The following is a 26,199-nucleotide window of genomic DNA, read 5'->3' on the forward strand; positions in this document are numbered from 1 at the left end:
ACCAAGCCAATCGTGTCCAATTTATTATTCCAGATTCACCCATCAGATTACATCGCCTTCTCCAAGGACACAAAAGATCTACTAAGTCAGGTTCCCTCAAGTATGGAAGGTATATTCATTTCCTGTGGCCACTGCAACAAATTACAATGTGGTTACTTAAAACAACACAACTTTGCTCTCTAGTAGTTCTGGAGGTAGGAAGTCCAAAATCCATTTCACTGAGGTAAAGTCAAGGTGCTGGCAGGTTTTTTGTTGTTGTTGTTGTTATTGTTGGGTTTTTTGTCATTTGTGGCTGCCTGTGCCTCTTTGCTTGTGTCTCCTTCCTCCATTGCCAATGATCATCAGTTGCATCTCTGGTTGTCATCGCATCACCTTCCTCTCTGACTCTTACTCCTCTTGTGTCCCTCTTATAAGGACCTTTGTGATCACATCAGGCCAACCAGATAATCCAGGATAACCTCCCCACCTCAGGATCTTAACTTACTCACATCTGTAAAGTCTTTGATATACGGTAACATATTCACAGGTTCTGGGGATTAGGACATGGACATGTTTGGGGAACCACTCAGCCTATGACAGAAGATAATATCAAAAGTTGGGAGAATTATTCTCCCACTAATAGTCCCTTGATTTTTTGGTTCTCTTAAACCACTGGCATAGATATTAAATCTCTGTCAACCAGAGGTGTATCTGACATCCTTAAGAGAAGGTCCCAGCAGCCTATCAGAACAGTCTTGCTCCATCTTCAAGAGGCCACCCTTCCCTCTTATACCCTCCAACTTGGTGTCCTCCCAGGAGCAGTGATGGGGAAGAGATTTCACTCACAAAAGGTTCCAAAATAGTTCCCTATAATGCATTAATTAAATAGTTCAATGCCATTTTGTATCCAAGGTTGAAATTTTCATTTTCCTATCACCCGTTTTTATCATGCCTGTCCGTGTTGTCGGCAGAGGAAATCAGAGGATCAGGATGGAGGTTATATGACAAAACTACGTGATTCCAATATTAATATGCACAAAAAAACCTCAATAACAAAATGCCAATAATGTTGAGGGGAAAAGATTTGTTAACATTAACTTTTTCTCTTCCTTTGATCAAATGGTTAGGGAGAAAGTAAGGTCCAAGGAATGAAATCCAAATCATGAGACATGAAAGTTCAAAGAAAGTAAGGTTCAAAATAAAATTATCTTGTTTTTGTGGGTTAAAATTCAAAAAAATTAAGGCCCAAAATTCATCTTCCCCAATTTTTTATTCTGCTCTGTCTCAGTTGGAGGGGATTTCAATGTCTGGGTTGAGTCAGGAATCTTTAGTAACTACAGCTTAAGCCAGATCTCACTGGAATGGCGGCAGCTCCTACAAGACCCCTAAATTAGAAAACAACAGTTACACCAGCAAGTCTGTAATGTGCTCTTTCCTAGAGTCTATAAATTTAATAGAAGATGCAAATTGATCATATAGCACCAGCTCTACACATACCATAGCCAGAAAGGACTATTTTTTCACAAGTATCTCAAGCAAAATAGCCAGCACCAGCATTTTGGGTTGCCAAAGACTATCGCAAAGATAACAGCCTCACCAAGAAGCCATTTGATTGAGACCAAGAATCCAGAACATGTGCACTGTGGATTAAAACCCAGTTAGGAGAAATCTACTAGCTACAGGTTAATTTCTGCACAATGGCACCTTGCACTTACCATAACCAGGACGCCCCACCTCTGGGAAGGCATTTGGCGGGAGGGCCTTCTTGCAAAGGCAGAAATGTGCAGTAGCAACACCTTCAGTCATTCGACCTTATTTGTGGAGCTGTTCTTTCCCACCCAGCTGATCAGAACCTTTTCATTTCCATGGCCATTTTGACTTTTAGGTGCCTGCGCCATAGCGTTGCAATGAAGGTGAATTCCGTCCAGTAACAGACTCCCAGAATAACCAGGAAGCATTTTTCTTCTTGTGCTGCAGGGGCTTTTTCTACCACCCCCTTCTAGTGGAATTCCTTAGGCCTGAGAAAACCATTACCTGGGGAGGATTTCTCCATCATATTTAAATAACCGGCGTCTAGCAACTTGAGGACAAGTAGAGGGAGGGATTCTTGAGCCACATCAATGCAAACTTAGTCCATCCACTTTTGCCCTTGAAGATAGTTCAAAGCAACATAAAAGAGGAATTAAAATTGGAGCTGTTTGTTCACATTACCCTCCCAGACCTAGTACTAGCACATTGAAAACTCGTCTCTCACCCGTGCTCTCTGGTCCAAAGAGAACCCAGTTGCCCCCACTGTTTAAAAAGAGAAAATACTTTTCTACTCCTTTAATATCTAAAAGGGCAGTATATGAAAAGACTTTCTCTCTCCCTATAATTGAATCCTTGCCTCGGCTTGAACTGCTTATTAAGGCCTCTTCAGCTTGCTGGCCTCTGCTAAGTCCTTCTCTATGGCCTCTGTGCCCTTGCCAAGGCCCTCTTAAGAGATTCAGAGTGGCTTTTCCAAGGCCTTTTTTCCCAGGCCCCCACTGTTCAGAGCCAAGTGCACCACCATGAAAACCTACCTGGCTCAATGCAAGCCTATACACACTGCCAAGATCGAAATGTCCTACATGCACACTAAGGAACAAGACCGCAGGGCCAAGGCCAAACCCTTGCCACTCCAGAGGCCTCCGTCACTCCCCGGGTATTCACGGGCTTCTCCCTAATTGTGCACCTTATTTCTTACACGTCCACTTTCTGGCCAGCATACGACGGGCTGGAACACTGAAGCAGAACCCAATAAATAGCACCCTGTCTCCTTTTCTGAGTTTAAAACAAATTTAGAATTAAGATAAAGGAGTGGATGAAGAAGGCCCAAGTATTACTTAGTTCCTGATAAAGCTGGGTTGAGTCAGAAGAGCTTCCCGACACCCAGCTGGAGTGAGAGCCAGCAGGTCTCGTCCAAAGGGGACTTGCCTCCCTGTGGGTGGGGGCGTCAGGCTGCCCTGAGAGCAGACCTCGTGCTCGCTTGATTCCAAGGAGGAGAGTGGATGCAAATGAACTGGGCATGCCCGCTTTATTGTCCCCAAATCTGCCAATTAAATCATGTCCTTTTTCAGTTCAGCGCTGAGTTTAAGAAAGGGCAGAGAGAAGTCTAAAACAACTGCCTTCACTTGGGCAATTTCTGCTTGATTTTTTTTTAACTAATAAAAATATTATATGTATTATTGAGTAATTACACAACTTGTTTGTATTTTTTTTTTAAACCAAAATGGTCGAAGCTCCCACCAGGTAGGACTGTGTGCTAGGGTTATAATCTAGATTTTTTTTTTAAGATTTATTTATTTATTTTGGGGGGAGGGGCAGAGGGAGAGAGAAAAACCAAGCAGACTCCTTGCTTAGTGGGGAGCCCAATGTTGGGTTTGATCCCACAATCCTGAGATCAGACCTGAGCTGAAACCAAGAGTTGGACACTTAACCGACTGGGCCACCCAGACACCCCATAATCTGGAATTCTAAAGATAAGATTTCTGGGGTATTATCAATTAGCATTAGGGAATGTTTTCCCCAGTAGTTTTTCAAGTCTTTATGAAAATACATCAGTTCATACATTTATTAGCTTTGCACTTAAAAACATGATTCATTGGGACATCTGGGTGACTCAGTTGGTTAAACGTTCAACTCTTGATTTCGGCTCAGGTTGTGATCTCAGGATCACAAGATGGAACCCCAAGTCATGCTCTGTGCTAGGCATGGAGCCTGCTTATGATTCTCTCTCTCCCTCTCTCCCTCTCTCTTAAAAAAAAAAAAAAAAAAAAAAAAACACGATACAATTTGGAGCAAGATATAAATAAAAGCTTTTCTCAGTTTCAGGGACAAATGCTTCCCTCCACTTCCTCTTCTGGTCTTTCAGGCAGTCAGTGCCCCACCCATGCAAGTCACCCCACTTCCAGACTTCAGTGAAACAGCCAAGCCACAAGGTGTGAACTTGATTTTCTGAGGGGGGTCACAGAGTGGCCAGACCACACCCCCGGGGAGTTCAGAGGGTTTAGCTCCCTGTACGGGGAAACTGAGGCCAAAGGAAATGGAGACAGGAGGGGGCAGGCAGGTAAACGCCCTCCTGTCTCTCTTTCTTGGACTGCTCTGAGGCGTAGCTTCTTCCTGCAGGCTTTCTGAAGAATCCCCGAGGCCTGAGCAAATGCCACTGGGAGGCCTTCCCTTGCCTCACTCTTCCCACCTAAAACTACTTGGGCTGTTTGGGGCCATTCTGCCCTTGCCTTAGGGCCAACCTCGGCACTTACTGCCTCTAAGCTCCCACACAGCCAGCTTCTTAGGGAGGCAAAGACAACAATACCCGTACAGGTCATACAGGAAACCTTCCTTTTAAATATGCATCAAGTTTCTCTTTCCTCAAAAGCCCTACAGCCTATAGCTCACCCATCTCTTCTGCCTCTTCAACCTTCTCGTGAACTTTTCTTTCAAGGTTCACCCTCAGCCTGCGGTGGGGGAGAGCAATTTGGTCTTCTCTCAGCATTTTCATCCTCTTCCCTGCCAGGCACTCTGCTTAATTCAACAAGGCCTCTAGAGTGAGCCAAGCACACAAAGCATCCAGCCTTCCTGCAGACAAGAGGGGAGACATGGCGGGTACATCATTATGATACACTTTTTCGCTCTGGCACACAGACAGAAAACAAAATTCCAAGCAGGCAAGAAGCAGAGGGAAGAAGAACTTATGTCAGGGTGAAGCGAGTGTGGGGTCTAGGCAGGCACAAGTTTGTAGGGTTATCTGGTGGTGGAAAAGCAGATCAGGAACATGGATCTCCAGAAGGGGAGAGACACCCCATGAAACGGGGTTTACAATGAGGTCAAGTCACCCGTGCAAGGGGAGGCCGGGAGCTGGGAAAGTGTTTTCAGGAACACCGGCATAAGCAAGAGGAGTGCAGTTTATTTTTATTTTTTAAGATTTTATTTACTGGGGCACCTGGGTGTCTCAGTCAGTTAAGCACCTGCCTTCACCTGGGTCCTGGGATCGATCCCCACTATCAGGCTCCCTGCTTGGTCAGAAGCCTGCTTCTCCCCCTGCTTGTGCTCTTTCTCCCACTCTCTCTCTCTCTCTTTCAAATAAATAGATAAAATATTTTTTTTAAAGATTTTATTTATTTATTTGTCAGAGAGAGAGAGGGAGAGAGAGAGCAAGCACAGGCAGACAGAATGGCAGGCAGAGGCAGAGGGAGAAGCAGGCTCCCTGATGAGCAAGGAGCCCGATGTGGGACTCGATCCCAGGACGCTGGGATCATGACCTGAGCCGAAGGCAGCTGCTTAACCAACTGAGCCACCCAGGCGTCCCAATAGATAAAATATTTAAAAAGAGAGACAGAGAGCACGAGCAGGGGGAAGGGCAGAGGGAAAGAGAGAAGCAGGCTCCCCGCTGAGCACAGAGCCCAGCTCAGACTTGATATATAAATACATATTATATATGTAATATATATATATTACTCATAAAAAAGAATGAAACCTTGCCATTTGAGACAACATGGGTGGATCTAGAGAGTATGATGCTAAGTGAAATAAGTCAGTCAGAGAAAGACAAATATTCATATGTGGAGTTTAAGAAACAAATAAAGAAAAAAAAAGTCTAACCAAAAAACAGACTCTTAACTATAGAGAATTGATGTTTACCATAGGGGAGGTGGTTGGGGCAATGAGTGAAATACATGAAGGGGACTAAGGGTACACTTATTATGACGAGCACTGAGTTATGTGTAGAATTGTTCAATCACTATATTTTACACTTGAAACTAATGTAACACTGTATGTTAACTACACTGAAATTAAAATAAAAATTTTTTAAGATAAAACACAATTTTAAAAATTATATCAAAAAATAAATGACATAAAAATAACTTTGTAATAGTAAAAATTTAATGGCAAGACAGAAGAACTTTTTTTTTAAACTAAATCCATGTTGACTACTTTTTTAGACAGCTTAGCTAAAAAAATATAATAAGTATCAGAAAGGCAGAAAACCTATACATCCTATATTTTTACCTTGTAATGTGATACATAACAAAAGCAGCCTCTAAAATTGCTCAACTGTATGAAATTTTAAAAATTATCCCCCTTAATGTCTATGTCATGCAGAAAATTCGGATTATACTAATAAAGTATTACTTAAAGGATATATATGGGGCACCTGGGTCATTCAAATGGTTAAGTGACTGACTCTTGGTTTCAGCTCAGCTCATGATCTCAGGGCTGTGGGATCAAGCCCAATGTTGGGCTCTGCACTCAGCACAGTCTGCTTGTCCTCTCTCTCTGCCTCTGCCCCTCCCCCTGCTTGCTTGCTTTCTCTCTCTCTCTCTCAAATAAATAAATATAATCATTTTTAAAAGGATAAATATATATATATACATATATATATATACATATACATATACATAAATTCATATAGAGAATTTTAAAAGAATCTTTTGTCCATTTTTAACCAGGTGGTTTTCTCATTGATAAGTCTTAAAAATTCTTACATGTTCTATATACAAGTCCTTTGTCAGATATGTGATTCAAAACTATTTCTCCTAGACTATGGTTTGTCTTTTCATTCTCTTTTTTTTTTTTAATATTTTTTATTTATTTATTTGACAGAGAGACATCACAAGCAGGCAGAGAGGGAGGAGGAAGCAGGTTCTCTGCTGAGCAGAGAGCCCGATGCGGGGCTCGATCCCAGGACCCTGAGATCATGACCTGAGCCGAAGGCAGCGGCTTAACCCGCTGAGCCACCCAGGCGCCCCTCTTTTCATTCTCTTAATGGTCATTTCACACAATAAAAGTTGTTAATTTTGATGAAGTCCAATTAACAATTTTTTTCTTTCATGAATCATGCTTTCAGTGTCATATCGAAGAAATCTTTCCCTCATCCAAGTTCACAAACATTGTCTTCTACATTTTCTTCTAGAAGCTTTATAGTTTTACATTCTACAGTTAGGTCTATGATCCATTGCGAGGCTTTTGCATATCCATTTTTGCCTAAGGTGAAAAGTATAGGTCAAGATTCTTTTTCTTTTTTTCTTTCCTCTTTTTTTTCTTTTTTCTCTTCTCTTCTTGTGTGTGTGTGTGTGTGTGTGTGTGCACGTGTGTGTGTGTGTGCGTGTGTATGGTTGTTATTTGTTTCAAAACCATTTACTGAAAAGTTTATCCTTCCTACAATGAATTGGTTTTGTGCTTTTATTAAAAATTGGTTGACAATAAATGGGTGTGTCTATTTCTGGACTCTGTATTCTGTTCCATTGATCTTGGTGTCTGTCCTTTCAATAAATACCACCTCTCTCTTGACTACTGTAGCTTTCATGAATAGATAAATCTGTTTTTTTTTTCCTTAAGGATTTTATTTATTTGGCAGAGAGGGAGAGAGAGCACAAGCCAGGAGGGGAGAGGCAGAAGGAGACGCAGACTCCCCGCTGAGCAGGGACTCCAAGGCAGGGCTCCATCCCAGGACCCAAGATCATGACCTGAGCCAAAGAGAGACACTTAATCGATGAAGCCACCCAAGTGCCTCATTTTTTTTTTTTTTTTTTTTTTTTTTTTAGATTTTATATATGGAGGCGTCTGGGTGGCTCAGTGGGTTAAAGCCTCTGCCTTTGGCTCAGATCATGATCCCAGGGTCCTGGAATTGAGCCTCGCATCCGGCTCTCTGCTCAGCGGGGAGCCTGCATCCCCTTCTCTCTCTGCCTGCCACTCTGCCTACTTGTGATCTCTCTGTCAAATAAATAAAAAATAAAATCTTTCAAAAAAGAAAGATTTTATATATGTATTTGACAGAGAGAGATACAGCAAGAGAGAGAACACAAGCAGGGGGAGTAGGGGAGGGAGAAGCCAGCTTCCCACTGAGCAGAGAGCCCAAAGCTGGGCTCGATCTCAGGACTCCACAATCGTGACCCAAGCCAAAGGCAGAAGTTTAATGACTGAGCCACCCAGGAGCACCCCCCCAGCTACCTTTTTTTTTTTTTTTTTTTTTTTGTAATCTCTACACTTGATGTGAGTTGTGAACTCCCAGCTCCAAGACCAAGAGTCCCATGCTCTACCGACTGAGCCAGCCACGTCCCGGTACCTCTATTTTTTTTAATCCAAAAAGTTCCATCACTCAAGATGTGTCATTTTGAGCAAGTTATATAACCTCTTTCAACTTCGATTTTCTCAGCTCTGAAAAGAGGATATTAGTAGGACCTGTGTGAAAGAGCGATTACAAGGACTAACAAGCCAAGGCATAGTAGCAGACGTTGCTTATCTTAGTTCCAGCACTTCTCCTTTCTTCCCAGATCAGCATCTCCTTCTTTTGGGGAAAAAGCTCTTCTTCCTCACTTCAAGCACAGGGTCCTGTTAGCGTTGCCAATCATACTACCATGTCCCCACCCTGGCCTCAGGGACTGTTGGTCAAGGGATGGACACAGGAGCCAAGCACAGCTAATTAAGAGACTTTCTCCCCTCCGCACTACAGAAGACTGAATTACTGGCCCTAACCTTTGCTCCTCCCTCTATCCACACACTTCACATGTAATTTACAGGTTTTATCACTCAGGAATAAATCTGTTTCCTTGAATTTTAGCTTTGGAGTTGGCCACGTGACTTGCTTTGGCAACTAGAATGAGCAGAAGAGACAAGAGTACGGATTTTGTCTAGAATTTAAGAGGCCGTAGGATCCTTCTTGTCCCCGTCAATAGGTAAGAAGAAAAGGTTTTCACTTGAATGAAGATGGAGTTTTGATTAAACATCAAACTGGACAATTTCAGTTACTAAATTGCCACTCCAAAGGAGGATTTTTATTCTACGAGAGTGAGCTAGTAAGCTAAAGGGGAAGCCCACAACTGAGCCTCAGCCAGAGACAAGTGAAGGCCCACGAAACAGGCCTTACGGGGCCGGCGTGCCACCACACAACTGTGCATTCTGATTTTACCCACCTTTGCGTCATGCTTGTTCGAATATTTTAAAATCATTTTATCTTCTTGTATCTCCTACCCTATCATCTCTATTTTATCTAACCTTAATCCTTCTTAACAGCTTTCTCTTGACTTTTGACAGGCTTTTTGTTCTTTCTTTTCTTTTTAAATGTTTCTTCTGATCCATTTTCCTACTGGCAAATCTTGGTAATGGAGAATATTAGAACTGAAAACAGCATTCCTTTGCCCTTTCCGGGCAGTATTGTGCTGGGTCCTCCGAGAGGCGGGCACCAAGATGGAATTAGATACGCAAGAAGTTTACTAAGGGGGATGCCTGGCTGGCTCAGTTAAGCTTCTGCCTTCGGCTCAGGTCCTGATCCCAGGGTCCTGGAAACAAGCCCCACATTGCAGGGAGACTGTTTCCCCCTCTGCCTGCTGCTCCCCCTGCTTGTCCTCTCTTTCTCTCTCTTTGGCAAATAAATACATAAAATCTTAAAAAAGGTGGGGGAAAAGAAAGAAAAGAAATTTACTAGGGTAAACATCTGTAGAGGAAGTGAGGAGGAGCCAAGAGAAGTTGTGGAAGCTGTCAAACCATGATGTATCTCTGACCGTGAGGGAAGGGGAGCGGGAAGGAAGGAAGGCCGAGTGAAAGTGTATTGGATCACAGTGGGGTTCTCCAAAAAGTTCAGCAAGGCCACATGGGCGTCCTCAAGCCAGTCACCTGAAACCCACGCCTGACTCCGTCCTGAGACCATGCTTTCCAAGGCTGCCTCCATCTAGTAACAGAACACAAAAGTGATACTAAAGAGCCACAAGACTCCTCTGACTGTTCCTTCCACATGACTCAATCCAACTCGGCTTCGCCTTAGATCTGTCCCTTCTCACACTTCCCTTCTGTGCATCCTTTCAAACCCAGAGTAAAATGGACCAGGAGCTTCGTTCACTTATGGGGAAGGCTCTGTTTTAGGCAGTTAGTAGGAAATAGATCAAAGCACAGGAGAAAAGAGACAGAGGAAACCACCTAAGTGTGATCCTAGTCTAGCTAAAAGGAGCTGGTGTGACTCTTGAAATCCAGCATTATTTACCAGAACAGGTAATTCAGATGATTTAAGGTAATTGTATTGTGGCGCCTAATCTCTAAGTATTTCCTATTTAGTGGCAGGAGGCAACTGGTAGTCAACTCAGGGTTCAGTTTCACTCCTGTCCACCTCCACACAGAGAACTGATTAATAAGAGTTCTACTGATCCCCCAGAATTCTACACCATGAAGTAAAAGGAAAATAATGTTTGCCTACAAAAAGCAGATTGTAGCAGATGATTACCATACCCATGGGGCAACGTCAGGAATAGACCCACCGAATGTCTAATTCCATGAGCCACGCATCCATGCATTACTAACACAGACTCCAAATCATAAGCTTAGCAAGACCAGACTAGACATCATATCCCCATCATGTTCCTCCACGCCTCGGTGCCTTTGTAGAGTCTGTTCAGCCAAACGAATCACTCTTCTACTCTCGTTTGCTGGGTTTGGGCCCAGCAAATTCCTATTTATCCTTCAATAGTTAACATCTGCTCCACAAGCCTTCCCAGAATTGCCCTCTCCCACGTGTATGCTCACAGAAGGTTGTTCAAACCTATCTCATTGTTAATACATAATTCATTGTACTGTGATCACACACACACACACACACACACACACACACACCCCTTTTGAGCTTCTTAGGGGTTTGAGAGCAGGGATGATTTTTTTTATACCTAATGTTTAGCATACAGTAGGTGCTCAATACATTTTTATTGGAAAAAAGGAGGGAAGGAAAAAAGAAAATTGATATACAAAAAAAAAAAAAAGAAAGAAAGGAAAACTGATACAGAACTCCTTCTCAGATAGATATTTTCCTGAACTTTGTGCAAAGGAGCAACGTCAAAGCTACATAAGTCATTCTCCCTTATTCCAGGTGCAAGAGCCACAGTTCATACAGTTATGTTAGCTATCATGATGATTCAGTCAGCTAACCAGAGAAGAAATCGTGCCCAGCACTAATGCAGTTATATCATATCAACATGGCCTTGTTCTCATTTGAGTAATTAGGAAATATTGTGCTTAGAAATGAGGCACTGGTCCTACGAAGCAGGTCTGAGATGCCAGGCCTGAGGAAAATATACCTATTATTCCAAGCATGGGCCAGGTGACATCAGATTATCCAGTGTTCCAACATGCCCTTGGCTTTGAATTGTCCTTGTGTTCCTGAAGTAAAGAATAATGTGTAGTCAATGTTCGCTTCACACAGGACAGAACGACTAAGGAAACCAAATGCATGTTCCAGCTGCTAAAACTGAACGGAAGAATGCATTTATATGAAAAGATGATGCAAATTGGAGACAGTGGGGAGTGATGGGAATGGATGCTGAGGAACATCACAGGTAGGGAGAGGATGTATTCTGAAAAAAACTTTTCAAAAATACAAGTGTATTGAAAAATGCACTTTTCAAATACATGAGGCACCGACCCATGCTTGGATAAATCAGCTTTCTCCAAGTGGGCCTAATATTGAATTGCACTCTTACTAATAATAGCTGACATTTTGTAACACTTGCTTTAGCCACCATTTTCCCACATTATAATAATGTATTTATAAAGCACTTTTAGGTACATTATTTCAGTGGCTCATGACAACAGCCTTGTGGGGAGGTTATTAGTTTCCCTCATAAGCTAGGCGTCCTACACGAAGACCATGACTCTACCTACAAGTCTGCCATGGCCTGGTTCACCGAGATATTGCCATGGCCTGCTGAGGAAGACTGGCTTAGATTTATATTTTTTCTTTTTATTTTTTAATTAACATATAATGTATTATTTGTTTCAGGGGTATAGGTTTGTGATTCATCAGTCTTACACAATTCACAGCACTCACCATAGCACACACCCTCCCCACTGTCCATCACCCAGTCACCCCTTGTCTCCCACCCCACTCCCCTCTAGCAACCCTTAGTTGGTTTCCTGAGATTAAGAGTCTCTTGTGGTTTGTCTCCTTCTCTGGTTTCATCTTGTTTCATTTTCCCTTTTCTTCCCCTATAATCCTCTGTCTTGTTTCTCAAATTCCTCATATCAGTGAGATCATATGATAATTGTCTTTCTCTGATTGACTTATTTCACTCAACATAATACCCTCTAGTTCCATCTACGTTGTTGCAAATAGGACTGCTTTAGATTTCAAGTAACCCACTCTATCTCTGCCCACCCACCCCACTGCTCCCCCTAGCTGTGGGTGTAGTCCCACCCAAGAAGCAACTGGTGTCTCCAGGGCCTGCCAGGTTGAAAAGAAGACCTAAGCCTGAACTGTTTTCGACAAAATTACCTTCAAAATAGCACCTGAAACCCAGATAAATGAGAAAATGTCCCGAGGAACTCTTCAGGCACACAAAAGAAATGACTTCTTTAGTGAGGCCCCCTCACTAAATAAACAAATTAGCAGGGTGGGGGGATGGGTGAGCCTGGTGGTGGGTGTTAAGGAGGACACGTATTGCATGGAGCACTGGGTATGGTGCAAAACAATGAATCTTGGAATGCTGAAAAAATAAAATTAAATTAAAAAAAAAAACAAATTAGCAAACATCACTTGGCTCTTACCTTGCTACACCTCCCCAAAAGCAAGCCAGGTACCCCCTTCCCAGGCCAATGAATTAGGAAATAGGAGAGCTAACATGAACAAGTTTGGCAAAGAGAGGATTGGGTTTTCTTCCCTAACCTACAAGGTGGCCTTGGAAACACCAGACTCTCTATGCAACTAAAAAGCAAAAGGAAGTTCTGAGACAAGCTCGTATTTTTTTAAAACTCCTTTCTTAGGCTCTCCAAACTTATGGGAACATAAAATGGCCTTATCCCTTAAGAAGGGGTTTCCAGACCTTAAAGTGTCCTGTGCTGGTTGTAGCCTGCCACAGAAAGTTATCTACTAATCATAGCTCAGTAGCATCCTCTGTTTGTCTTCTTCCTAAAGCAACTTTGCTAAGTGATACTCTTCTTTCCATCTTGCCCCTGGAGACACAGAGAGGAAGGTACAAGAAGTACTGAGATTTTCCTGCAGTCGTTCCAAAGCTTAGCAGGCACATTGTTTTTGTTCTTAATGAAACAATTATTAAAGATTAGGGGGTATCATTTTTCCATAAATGGCAAGATATTGCTGGCCAGAAATATTTAATCACTAGACAGTCTTCCAATCTGGCAAAAAGTAAAAGAGAATGATTTGGAATCGAGTGTCACCCTGAGCCAGTTGGCTCTCGTTGATATTATTTACAAGAATAACAGAACGCCCTCTAAACCCACGCGAAGAGTCAGCGAGACCTAAATTTGGGCCCTGGTTCAGCTGCTTAATGTGACTGTGAGCAATAGCTCCAAGGCTCAGTTTCCTCGTCGAGACAGCTGTTGCTCAGAATTTTCATCAGGATTAAAAGAAGTAATGTAGATATGTGACTCGGCACACAGTGCTCCAGAAATGTTGGTTCGTGTTATTATCTCTTTAACTGTATGGAGAGAACATCTGCTTATCAGACTACTGGGGATTCAACCCAGGCACTTCAGGGAGGTGTAAATCAAAACCCAATATTTGGAATCATTTTTTTTTTTCTGTTTCTTCCCACTATAAACGAGGGACAGTCATATATGCTATTAAAATTGAGCTGGTAGAAAGATGGAAGTTTGCAACAGGTAGTCCAGGTACACCTAATATTCAGTTGCTTGCATTTTTTTTTTTTTTAAGAGGCTCCATACCCAGCATGGAGAACAATGCAGGGCTAGAACTCATGACCCTGAGATCAAGACCAGAGCTGAGATCAAAAGTGGGACACTGGGGCGCCTGGGTGGCTCAGTGGGTTAAGCCACTGCCTTCGGCTCGGGTCATGATCTCAGGGTCCTGGGATCGAGTCCCGCATCGGGCTCTCTGCTCAGCAGGGAGCCTGCTTCCTGCTCTCTCTCTGCCTGTCTCTCTGCCTGCTTGTGATCTCTCTCTGTCAAATAAATGAATAAAAAATTCTTTAAAAAAAAAAAAAGTGGGACACTTAACCAACTGAGCCACCCAGGCACCCCCAATGGCTTGCAGTCAAACGTATTTTTTTCCAAATGAGGGCAAGAGTGGGGAGACATAATTAACGAGCAAGAATTTTCAGGCAATACTGGGCACATCTGCCTTTCTATGTGCAGGGAGATAAAGGCTGAAGGCCAATGCCTTAAGGGACCTTGGTATTTGTAGTAGGCTTCCAATTACCTGTTTGAGCCAGGCTTGGAAGAACTTTGGAATTGTCAACAAATTTTTAAGGAAACAGAGAGACCGAGATATTAGGTTAGCACAGCTAGTTCACAGGAATATTATGCTAGATCATAGCTCCACGCTCATATGTTTCTAGCCTATTTAAACAAGAATGAAATGTCTTCTAATCTAAGAGGTGTGAAATTACCCACCCAACCTCAAGAGGAAAAGTGTACTAGGAAGATGGGAAGCTGAGAGTAAGTTAATAAAGTAGATTTTCCCCCCTTTTACAAGTTTTTTAGCACATGAAATGTATCTTTACCCTGCAAGTTACTCCAAGATACATTTTTTAAATATTATTTACAGTTGCTCTCCAGGAGAGGATACATTTCAAATGTATCTTGATTAGACAGTCCCATGTAACAAAAGTTCCTTTCCTTGGAAATGCCTGCAGGAGTTCAGCAAACATAGTAACTTCGCTTGACTGTAACACTGATACGCTTTTCCTGTGCCAGCTTTCGCCTGCTCCTTTTTAAGACACAAAGAATGCCCATCTTCTCAATCTCCCGAGCTTTCAGGCCACCTGACAATAGCACAATGCAAATCACTCAGGAAGTACATATTTAAGTAGCCACTATATAACAGGAGTTTAGCAGAGGTGTCCTGGGGGAAAAGAAACAAAATCAATGACCCCCTGCAAGATGTGTGTATTCTCCTCATTCAAAGCCTCGCCCCACTATCCGTACCCACCTGCCAGGCCCACTTTATCTCTGTATGGCCCGGAACACCTCCCCACCCCGGCCCCCCAGCCAGGAATCTATCTCTTGCATAGCTACCAATCAGAATCAGTCCCTTGCTCAAAAATCCTCAAGGACTTCTCTCTATCAGTTAAGATTTGCATTTGGCAGCTAGTAACAGAGACCAGAAATAATAGTGGCTTAAACAAGATAAAAGTGTATTTTTCTTTTCTTTAAAGGAATTCTGGAGATAAGCGGTGCTGAGCTGGTAAGGCACCCCCTATAGTTCCAGGATCTTTGTGCTCTACAATGCACCTTCTATCCTCAGAAACAAAGGATGCCTCCTCAGGTTGCATCCATCTTATCCACCTTCCAGGCAGCCAGAAGGAGACAGACTGGCAGATGTCAAACTTTTTTTTTCAAATGCCTTCAGGGGCCTAACGCAGTGCACCATACTTTCGGGGCACTCCTTCAATAACCGCCAGGTCCATGAATGAAGAAGTTCTGTGGTTGGATGATTTGTCATCGACAAAACCAGCAAATGTTAACAGGATACCCAGGGCACCATATTATAAACTATACAGTATCATCTGAAAGTCGGAAAAGGACGCCCTGCTTTAAAACGGCTATATAATTGGCTTTCCACCGTACTTGGCCTTCCCAGAGTTACAGAGATTTACTCTGCTGGGTTAAGGGACTGTGTTTCCAGTCCAAGGCACTGTACTATGCTGAGGAATCAAAGAGGGTTAAAATAAGGATAAGGCAACTTCCGACATACACAAACTTAATGCATACATGAAAAACACTCAAGACTACCTAGCAGCCCAGGAATGCCAACATCAATAGGCATTTCAGAGAAGGGTACGAGGTCTGGGAGCCTTGCTTGGTAAGGTGTGAGTCAAGGGATTTGTTACCGTACTAACCAGGTGCAAGCAGAAGAGGTAAAGTGTGGGGAGGAAAGGAAAGCCACCCAGGGCTGCCTGGTGGATACAGTAATTGGCCCAGGCTTGCCTGTGTGCTGTATGAAGGAGTGGAGGCCTTAGAAGAGGGGGTGATGGACAGGCAACCAGGGAGAAAGAGCAGAAAGTAAAAGTACGAACCATCTGTGCACAACGGACATCTGTGCAAGTTCAGCGTGGGTGTCCTAAAGGAAGTGTCTCCTCCAGAATCCAGGGCCTCTGGGTTTTGGTCCTGCCTCAGCCAGCCACGAGGTGAGTAACTTTAGGCTGCTGACAACCTCTCGGGGCTTCAGTTGTCTCAAAAGAGGGGCTTGGGCTAGATGATTTAAGGTCCTTTGCCGGCCATAAAGTGGCCATCACTTGGTACCAATGGCTCCTGTGTTAGCAGATGCAGAAAAGGTTGGTGAAACCTAGGAGAATGAGTGAGAGCAGGTTAGACACAGGGAGACAGGATGTGGAACCATCGTGTGGAAACAAAGTGCCAGAACCAGGAGGCCCCTCTGCAGCTCTCCACCACAGCCCCAAGGTGTTTTCTTGGACGGAGAGAGCACGGAGCCCAGGGAAAGCCTCTTCTCATATGCAGGCTGGGTGCGGCTTAGTCCAGAGACCAAAAAAAAAAAAAAACTAATAAAATAGCAAGCACACACGTAGCTATTATTTTTATGCAGGCTTTGTTCTAAATTGCTGACCTTTTTTTTTTTTTTTCTGGAAAAAGATGGTTTTAAGATTGTAGAGAGAGAGGCAAAGCAGGAAACAGAATTAAGGTATGTAAAGCACTTGGGCCATGGGCACTCCTCCTGGTCCTCATGGTCCTCACTGCAGACAAACCAAAGGGCTCAAGGAGACCCCTAGCCCTCCCCCCTCCTCCCACATAACCACCCTCTGTCTTCTCCAGACAAGCAGTGGGTCTCCCACTGACGGAGTCCCTCGGGTGTGTAACCCCAATCCTGGGCCTCCAGCTGCCACATTCAGTGGAGGATAGAATACAGATAAGTGGTTAATTCCTCCCTCTCCCTTTCCATCAGCACCATCTCCCGATTTTGAGGGAAGATGTGTTTGATTTTGTTTCCCTGTCAGACGGGAGGCGGGGAGGCGAAGGGCAGGAAAGAGAAAGGAAACAAAGAGAAGATGTAGGAGCTGTTTCAGGCCTATGGTTTCCCTGGCGCTGCTGTTTAGAGCTTTGTTTTTGAGAAATATGAAAAGACTGACACTCTTCCTAGAGACTGGAACAGAAGTAATCGGGACCGAGCTGGGAAGTACGGGTCACTTAGATTCGCTCCCAAAGCCCCTAAACTGATGGCTGAGGAAATGAACAGGGAGCCATGAACGTGCCAACACCTGCTTCCACCAGAGGGACAGTTTCTCCTGGAGTCACAGACCAAGGGCAGGGCGTTATCTCAGTTTGGCCAGCAGAGGTCTCTCTTTTCCTATCTTCAGGGTTTGTTTTTTTTTAAAAACAAAAACAAAAACAAAAAACAGAACTCTGTGGTTTGCTCGTTTTTCTCATCCCTCCTCTGAAGTCTCCTTCCAAAACCAAATAAATGGTGAATCCTTTGGCCAAACTATTTGTAAACATTCCAGCCAGTCGCCCAGTAAAAACGGAAGGCAAAAAAAATGTTGAGCTATTTGAAGAAAAACGATTCGGTATTCACCCCTAGGCTGAAGATTCACATCCACTGTCCCCGCAAACGGCACACCAGGGGAACACCCCTAAAACGACAGGCCACTGGCTCATCATGTCAGAGAAGAGAAGGCAAGCTGAACTGGCAGCGGCGGGGGCGGGGGGAGCCCTAGTGGTGGGTAAGATGCACACCTTCAACTTCCATCTCTCAACAGAGGACACCAGAAGGTGGGATTTGCAGGGCGCAGCAGGGGGTTCCCCACTGAACCAGCAACGGTTGTGACCAGTATCTGCCCTGATGGTCCAAAGACTTCACATCCCCTTTGTTTACTGAAACCAGAGTTTGAAAACATGTTTTCTGTGGTGTGTGTTGAACAGCATTGCAAAGAAACACAAAGGTTCCAGCCTCAGCATTCTTGCCCACATCCAGTGGAAATGATCCTGATCAAGACTAAGGGCTTTGGGGCACCTGGGTGGCTCAGTGGGTTACGCCTCTGCCTTTGGCTCAGGTCATGATCTCAGTGTCCTGGGACTGAGCCCCACATCGAGCTCTCTGCTCAGCGGGAGCCTGCTTCCCCCATCTCTCTCTGCCTGCCTCTCTGCCTACTTGTGAACTCTGTCAAATAAATAAATAAAATCTTAAAAAAAGGGGGGGCTAAGAGCTTTGACTAGAATTAGATTAAAGGAGGATAATAATCAAGTTGAATTGAACCTGCACAAGTCAGTCGCTTAAGTAATGTCTTACAAAGAAATGGCTTTCCTGTTGCTCTTAAAGTCAGGTCCAGAATCCCATCATGTCTACACCTCACCACAACTCCACCAGAGTTCGCATTCCCGCTGTCCTGGTTCACGGCATCCCAGCCACAAGCACCTTCTTCCACTTCCTCAAAGTCCTTCCCCAACTTGGGTCCTTGGACCCCTCTGCCTGGGTCACTCTCCTTCCCTTCCTCCCTTAGTCTCCAGGTCTCAGCTGAAAGTCATTTCCTTAGGAGAGATTTCCTCGCCACCTTGGCTAGGTTAGGTACCCCGTGTCAAACTCTTAGGGCATCCTACAGGGCAGCCGTTAGGACACAGGGGACTTACAGCAAACTACAGAAGGCCCCACCAGGAGAGCTAGATTTTTAATGGCTTGTTTCTCTTTGGCCAACACAGGCAGACTTGGGGAAAGGGTTAGGATTTCAGCCCCTGCTTTGCTCCCCCAGCTGAACACCTTTGTGGGGGGCCCAAACTGCTGGAGCATAAAACAGAAGCTCTGAGATCCCTTCGGAACACTAGAGCAAATTCCATTTAATAAGTACGGCTGCAATTCCCTGTCCATCTCCTCCAACAGCCTGAAGAGGGCAATACTCCTGTTTGTCTCCCTGAAGACACAGAGCCTGGCCAGTAGCAGGGGCTGGACGAGTCTGCACGCAACAATGAAGCAGTGTTTAGCACCACTGAGCAACCACAAAGTTATCACGGGCCTTTTTCCAGTAAGATAATAAACATTCACTGTTCCGTCTACACTATTGTATGATCATCTTCCTTTGACTCTTGTGAATATGCGTTTTTTAGACAAAAATCAAGAATCTGGCTTCCCTGGAAAATAACCTGATCCACGTGGATGGACTACGTGATTCTGAGTAGGAAACAGAAATCACAGAATCATAAGCCAGAAGGAATCTATAAATCATCTTAACTTCCCCACTTTACAGGAAGTCAAGGATTAGAATATTTTCGTCTATAAAATGGACACTGGATGCCATAATCTCCCACACCTGGTATTCAGAGACTCTAAGATTTGCCCCAAGTCAGTCCCACGGAGAGTCACAGCTCAAGACTGGTCTGCTAACGAGAAATTTAAAACAATCTCCCCAGCACTACGTCCTAAGTAATAAAACTAAGACAGGGAGCTAATCTGTTGAATTCTGGGCAGGAGCCCTGGGTGTGCCAAATGCCAAAGATCAAGGAATGTGAGGTTTGGGATAATGTTACCCATAGGATCCCTTGTGCCAAAAAGATGGAATAGGGCACACAAAAATTTTTTCAGGGCTTGTTAAGATATTCCTGAATTAATGGGAATGATATTTACACCTCATTTACGTGCTCTGGAAGCATATACCCCAAAACGCACTCCTCATAATTCATATATGGATTTAATGATATCTGAAACTAAACAGACAGACAAATAGAAGGGAAATGAATTATAGAAATGCTTGTTCTCTGCCGATGTCTGAGAAAAGAGAACGAGAGACACGAAGAGAAACTTATTCTGCATTCCATACTGTAAGGATATTTTTCAAATTTGAACTACCTTTGTGGTTGTTTCTTATTAAAAGTTTTTTATAAGGGGAGGCCGCCTGGGTGGCTCAGTCAGTTAAGTGTCTGCCTTCTGCTCTGGTCAGATCCCAGGATACTAGGATCGAGCCCCGCATGGGGCTTCTTGTTTAGCGGGGAGCCTGCTTCTCCCTCTCCTGCTTCTCTTGCTCGTTCTCTCTCTCTCTCTCTGTCAAATAAATAAATAAAATCTTTTTAAAAAGTAAGTAAGTAAATAAATAAATAAATAAATAAATTTTTTTTGGACCAAAATGGAGTCATACCATAAACATGGTTCTGTGCCTATTTTAATATTATTGACTTTTCCTACGAATATATAAAGGAACCAAGAGTGTTTTAATGGCTGCAATCTGTGTTATTCTTAAATATACTACAGTTGATTCGAATAATCAATCCCATATTCCCATGTCTAGGGAGTTGTTTTTTACTCCTTTGTTCCTTTCTATAATCAAATATATAACTTCATAAAGATCAATATATGGTAAATATATCTTTAGTCATACATCTGATTATTTCCCAAAAGTAAATCTGTAGAAGAGGAATTATTAAAAAGGAAACCCACAGTCTACAAGGTAAAATGCAATGTATGTCTGTGTGTTTTTGTAGGAGAGATTTCACATTTTCCCACGTGGCTGTCTATAATCCTGCCACCTAAAGCCATTTATTCCATCATACAGTCTCTACTGATCTGATATTTTGTGCTTATCATACACTAAATTCTGCCTGAAGCTTTTAAGAGAATAGAGAACTTGAAGGAAACCCCTAGGAAGGTGGTGATTTGGGAGAGGCTCAGATTATCAGCCAACATACAGGAATTAAAACTGGGAATGAATGAGATGTGTCTAGAAAAGTGGCCGGACTCACTTTAAGAGGCTGATTCAGAGGATTTCTGTGAGCAAAAAAAGGTGACCCTAAGCCGTAGACTAGGCTTAGGGTGGATGACAGGAATCTGATACTGAATGTGAAAGGTGGTCATGGCTTCCACACATGCAAACTCTGCTTCTCCCGTCACCAACGAAGCCCGGGGCGGGGACGCGATCACTCAGCCTTGGATAGAAAGGAGGGAAGGAAAGGTTAAACTACCAAGAAAGGATAATGGCCAACTTTGTATCTGAGTGATGCTAATTGTGACGGTATTTGCCTTGACTTATGTGTTCTGTATACAATTTATATTCCCATAGTTTTAAACTACAGTTGAGCATGTTTTCATGTTTTAAGAGCCTTTTGTGTTTCCTTTTCTGAAAACTGCCTTCATATCTTTTGCTTATTTTCCTGTTGGTTTGCTTTTTTTTTTCATTGATTTATAGAAATTCTATAATTATCAGGGAAATTAGCCTTCCAATATATGGGTTTTCCCAGTTTGCCATTCTATTTGTTTGGAGGATGTGTGTTACTGATTTGGTACCACAAACAAATCTATACCAGATCCTTTCTGAGATAATTAGAAATGGCCCTAAACTCAACAAATACTTTATTTAGGTTTTTAAATAAAATTGTGTTAAATAGGGCACCTGGGTGGCTCAGTGGGTTAAGCCTCTGCCTTTGGCTCAGGTCATGATCTCAGAGTCCTGGGATTTAGGCTGCATGGGGCTCTCTGCTCAGCAGGGAGCCTGCTCCCCGCAAGCCCCCTCCCCCCTCCCCCACCTCTCTGCCTATTAGTGATCTCTGTCAAATAAATAAATAAAACCTTTTAAAAAAATAGTGTTAAATAGGGGTGCCTGGGTGGCTCAGTCAGTTAACTGTCCACCTTCGGCACAGGTCATGATCTCAGGGTCCTGGAATCGAGCCCCGCATCTGGCTCTCTGCTCAGCGGGGAGCCTGCTTCCCTTCCTCTCTCTCTGCCTGCCTCTCTGCCTACTTGTGATCTCTGTCTGTCAAATAAATAAATAAATAAAAAATTTAAAAAAAAAAAAAGAGTAATAACAGCAGTAATTAAAATTGAGAAACATATTTACAGGGTTAATATAGTGCTGATTGTGGTTGCTTACTTGAGAATCCAAAATATGAACTGGATGTTATATTGTTTATAAATATATATAACGATTAATATCTATTAAATAAAGGTACTGTGCTAAGTACCACAATACAATATCCCACCGACTAGGTTAATAACCCAATGAGAGAGCTAAAGGCATCCTCATTATAAAGCCAAAGAAATAGGAGCTTTAAAAGGTGAAGTAACTTGCAAAAGCTCTTATAGGCAATGAATTAGGTGACCAGGAATCAAACACAAGTACTCTTGACTCGAGCCTGAAATGCAACCAGCGTCTCACAAAGGATGGGACCCACAACACTGTGTGTGAGATTCTTTCAGACAGAACATGGACAACTTTAAAATTTTTCCAGTAGTGTGTGTGTGTGTGTGTGTGTGTATGTATGTATGTATGTAACTATACATGCATGTAGGTATCTATTTTTTTATTAGGGTTTAACACATATAATTTACCACTTTAAACATTTTTTAAATGTACAGCTTAGTGGCATGAGGTATATTCCCACTGTTGTGCAACTATCACCCCTATGTCATTGCCTCTGACTTTGCTGATAGCTTTCGCCATACGGAACCTTTTTCATTTTTATGTCATTGAATTTAACAATATTATATTCAATAGACTCTGCTTTGTTTCATATCTAGAAAGACCTTCCCAACTCTCAGATTAGGTTTTTTAAAAATCCTCTGAACTTTCTTCTGGTATGTCTATAATTTCATTTTTTTACACTTCACTCTAATCCTCCAGGAATTGATCCTGGTGTAAAGTATGAGATAAGGATCCCACTCCATTTTTTTAGATGCCTATAAGAAATAGATTTCAAACTAGAAAAATTCATTTAAGTCCAAATGGGAAAACAGCCAAGCAAAAGCATCCAGGAAAATTCTGAAAAAACGAAGAGAAAAGGACTGGTTGGGTATGGAGGATTAGTGCTACTAAACATTAAGACATAATTCAAAATTTGCAGTAATTAAAAGAACATAGTCCTGAGTGCATAAACTGAGAGAACAATAGAATGGAATAGGATAATCAGAACTTACCAGAATTTAGTGTAAAAGTATAGATTTAATTGTCATCTTTATCACGTTGAATATTTCTATCCCAAGAATATGATGCACCTTTTCATTTGTTCAAGTCTTCCATTAGAGATATATCCACAGAGTGAGAACCCTGCTCCATCTGCCCCTGCCTTCCTGTCCACTGCAGAGTGGTAGTGAAAAGTTACCTGCAGACACTTTGTTTGGGGTCTAAATTGTTTTCCAGACTCATTCCTAACATATTGGACTCCTTAGTCTCTCTATTTACATAATGTGGAAAGCTGTTATCACGTCTGATTTCATCAGACAGATCTGTACCATATTTCCAGTCTGGGCTCAAACCCAATACTAAGTGTTAAAGATGAAACAGTAGGTGTTAGGTGTTGGCAGAATTCTTTTTAAAGTTTCCAGAGGCTCAATTTGGGCCTCACTTTCAGTTGGGAAGTTCGGATGGCAGCTGGAAGTTACTTACTAGTCGGTATTACTAGTCCCCACTCTCAAAGATAGTACTTCAAGTTATCATAGGTGCCAGTCTAGAACAGCAATGTCCAATAGAAATAAAATGGGAGTCATATAAGGCAACTTAAGTCATAAGGCAACTTAAAATTGTCCACTTAACCACGTTAAAAAAAAGTAAAAAGCAGGTGAAATTTAATATTTTTTATTTCATACAATATATCAAAAACATGATAACTTTAATATGTAATGAATATAAAACTTACTAATGAGATATTTAACATTCTTTTTCCTACTGATTCTTTTTTTTTTTAGGATTTTATTTATTTATTTGACAGAGAGACAGAGATTACAAGTAGGCAGAGAGGCAGGCAGAGAGAGAGAGAGAGAGGAAGGGAAGCAGGTTTCCCGCTGAGCAGAGATCCCAGTATGGGGCTTGATCCCAGGACCCGGGACCATGACCCGAGCTGAAGGGAGAGGCTTTAACCCACTGAGCCACCCGGGCATCCCCTTTCCTACTGATTCTTAAAACCTGGTGTGTATTTCACAGTTGCAGCACATCTCAATTTGGACTAGCCACATTCAAGTGCTCAACAGCCACATATGGCTTCTGGCTACCATATTGGACAGTATAACTCAGAAGATGGTAATGACCAAGGAAAGTTGTTTAATTTACTGGATAGCCATAAAGTTCAAGATTGGAAATACAGTATCTCAAGGGTCTAGAACAGACTTTGGAGGTAACTTGTCCTCACACTCACTTGATATATGTGTCTTGTCTACAATGTCCCTATCAAGGGGTCATCCGGATTAGTAACTGATTCACACTTCAGGAATGATGAACTCACTGCTTCCTGAGGCTAGCCAGTCCATCTGGGGGCTTTCTTAACTCAAACAAATTCTTTCTAAGGGCACAGATAGTTTGGTTTATGGTGGTCCAATGAGCTCAGTTCGGTTGAGTAAGTAAAGCCTTAGCTGGGTTAGGAAGGATTGAAGGAGTTAAGAACTAAAAAAAATGACTGGGGAAGTTAAGAACTGTTAAGACTGAAGGCTGGACTGAAGGCTGAGTTGGACATCTGGTTAAAATCGTTACCTACAGTGCGAGAAGAATAACAGAACCCCACAATGCAGTGCGAGAAGAATAACAGAACCCCACAATGTATGTATATGTGCTAGCTTCACTAACCTGAAGATAGAGTGATTTGAATAATACTTTGAATTATTATAAACTTCTGAAATTTTCACAGCAAAGTGAAACATAATTGGGCTATAATTAGTAAGGGCTATCATTTCTATTAGACCTGTAATATATATAACATTATCCTAAACCTTACAGGACTTTATCAAAAGAATTAATTTCCAGACCCGAAACCAAAGTCACTTCAAAAGTCATATTCCCTCTCTCATTTTTCTCCTTAATTTTATTTTAACACTTGTCCTTACTCAAAAGCACTCTCGAAATCAGAGAGGAAACTTTTAAAAAAATCCAATAAAAATGACAGCAACTGGCTGAATTATGATGCATGCTAGCTGAGCAGCGCTTGAAGTAATAGACCTGAGCTATATGTACACCTCCCCTGTCTCTTTCTTCTCCCCCCACCCCACCCCCCTGTTTGTGAGGAGATGTTCTTTTCTGGGCCAACTTCACCCCCAGCCCCAGCCCTACCCAGGTCTACCTTTCCAAGGCAGGGGACGTGCATCCTCTCCCGGGATCCTGTCAGCAACTCCCTAGCACCTCTGACCAGCAGCCGGCGAAACGGTGCGCCCGGGACATCCATTAACGTTTTATACTACATCTCTGTCCCCGCCGAAGCTACTCAATTTGTTTACCGCGGCCCCACGCTCCCCTACCTGCCTGCTCAATGTCAACCGCACTTCGGGGCAAAATGTTGGCACAGATGCTCCGCCCCCCCCGCCTCCCCCAAACCAGCTAAAACACCCCACCTCGGGCCGCCGCAGTGGGTTTCATAGTACGAGGTGGGGGTACTGTATTTTTTACAAGAAAACAAGCATCCGAAAAAAAAAAAAAAAAGAAAGAAAAGAAAAAATTCAAACTGCACCGGCCGGCCAATGGGGAAGGAGCGGGAGGTGGGCGGAGGAAGAGCTCGCCGGGCGGGGCGGGCGCGGGGGCTGGTACCGCAGGGGATTCGTGAAAACGCGCCGAGCGCATGGTTTGGGACTTTTTTTTTTTTCCCCCTTCCCCTTTCCTCCCTTTCCTCCCAAACCAGCTAAAGCGCGAGACTCCGCCTGAAGCTGCAGCCTTTCGGATCCACCTTAAATCTGCAGTGGACTCGGCGCAGGGGTCAGTGGGCGCAGCCAATGCCAATCAAGTTTACAACCACCAGCCAGGGAGGGAAAAAAAGGAAAAAAAAAAATAATCTTCAAGTTCTCTAGTCCTACACACACTCAGACGGACGCACGCACTCACATACATGGGCACACAAAAGGAAGGAGGGGGTGGGGGGACAGGCGCCCGAGTTGGAGGGGGGGAATGTTTGCAAAACGCTCGTTTGGGGCTCAGTGCCCGCGGCCCGAGCGCTCGGGGAAGGCGCGCGGGAAGCGCGGCCCGACCCGAGCGCCATGATGGTCGCCGCGGTTCGGAGCCCATTTTCTGGAGGGGGAGCAGCAATGATGCAATCCCCCAGCCCCGCGTCCCGGCCGCGCGCCCTTTTCCTTGCCTTTTCTTCGCGTTCCTTTGAGGCGCGTCGACGTTTCGCGCCCAAAACGCACCGATTTCTTTTTGTATTTTCGCTTTCTATTAATTGCCTACTGTATGTCCCCACGCGAGACAGGCCTGGGACGCCTGGGACGAGGACTTTGGCGTCCGTGCAAATACTACACTTTCGCTTCTGCAGGGTCCAACTGAGGCTGACCCCACCCCACCCCACCCCCAAGCGAGCCGAGATCCGGGAGGTTCCCCCCAACCCCGACCCCGGGTGGGCGGAGGGGAT

The 26,199-nt window shown here is 43.4% G+C and overlaps 1 long non-coding RNA gene across 3 annotated transcripts; it reads right to left on the reverse strand.

The window, feature by feature from the left end:
• On the reverse strand, window positions 1–25,484 carry LOC125106594 (uncharacterized). Of its 3 annotated transcripts, XR_007129361.1 has the most exons (6): window positions 24,925–25,484; window positions 20,629–20,811; window positions 15,969–16,237; window positions 4,396–4,575; window positions 1,695–2,127; window positions 1–1,364 (listed from the first exon to the last, which is right to left on the reverse strand). It is a non-coding gene; the product is annotated as an uncharacterized LOC125106594 (long non-coding RNA). The 3 variants fall into 3 exon arrangements; XR_007129359.1 differs by having other exon boundaries at window positions 1–2,127; window positions 24,925–25,482; XR_007129360.1 differs by lacking the exon at window positions 20,629–20,811 and having other exon boundaries at window positions 1–2,127; window positions 24,925–25,480.
• Between the last annotated feature and the right edge of the window lie 715 nt (window positions 25,485–26,199).

The sequence above is a fragment of the Lutra lutra genome, chromosome 8 (assembly GCF_902655055.1).
Source record: "Lutra lutra chromosome 8, mLutLut1.2, whole genome shotgun sequence".
Taxonomy (NCBI): Eukaryota; Metazoa; Chordata; class Mammalia; order Carnivora; family Mustelidae; genus Lutra; species Lutra lutra.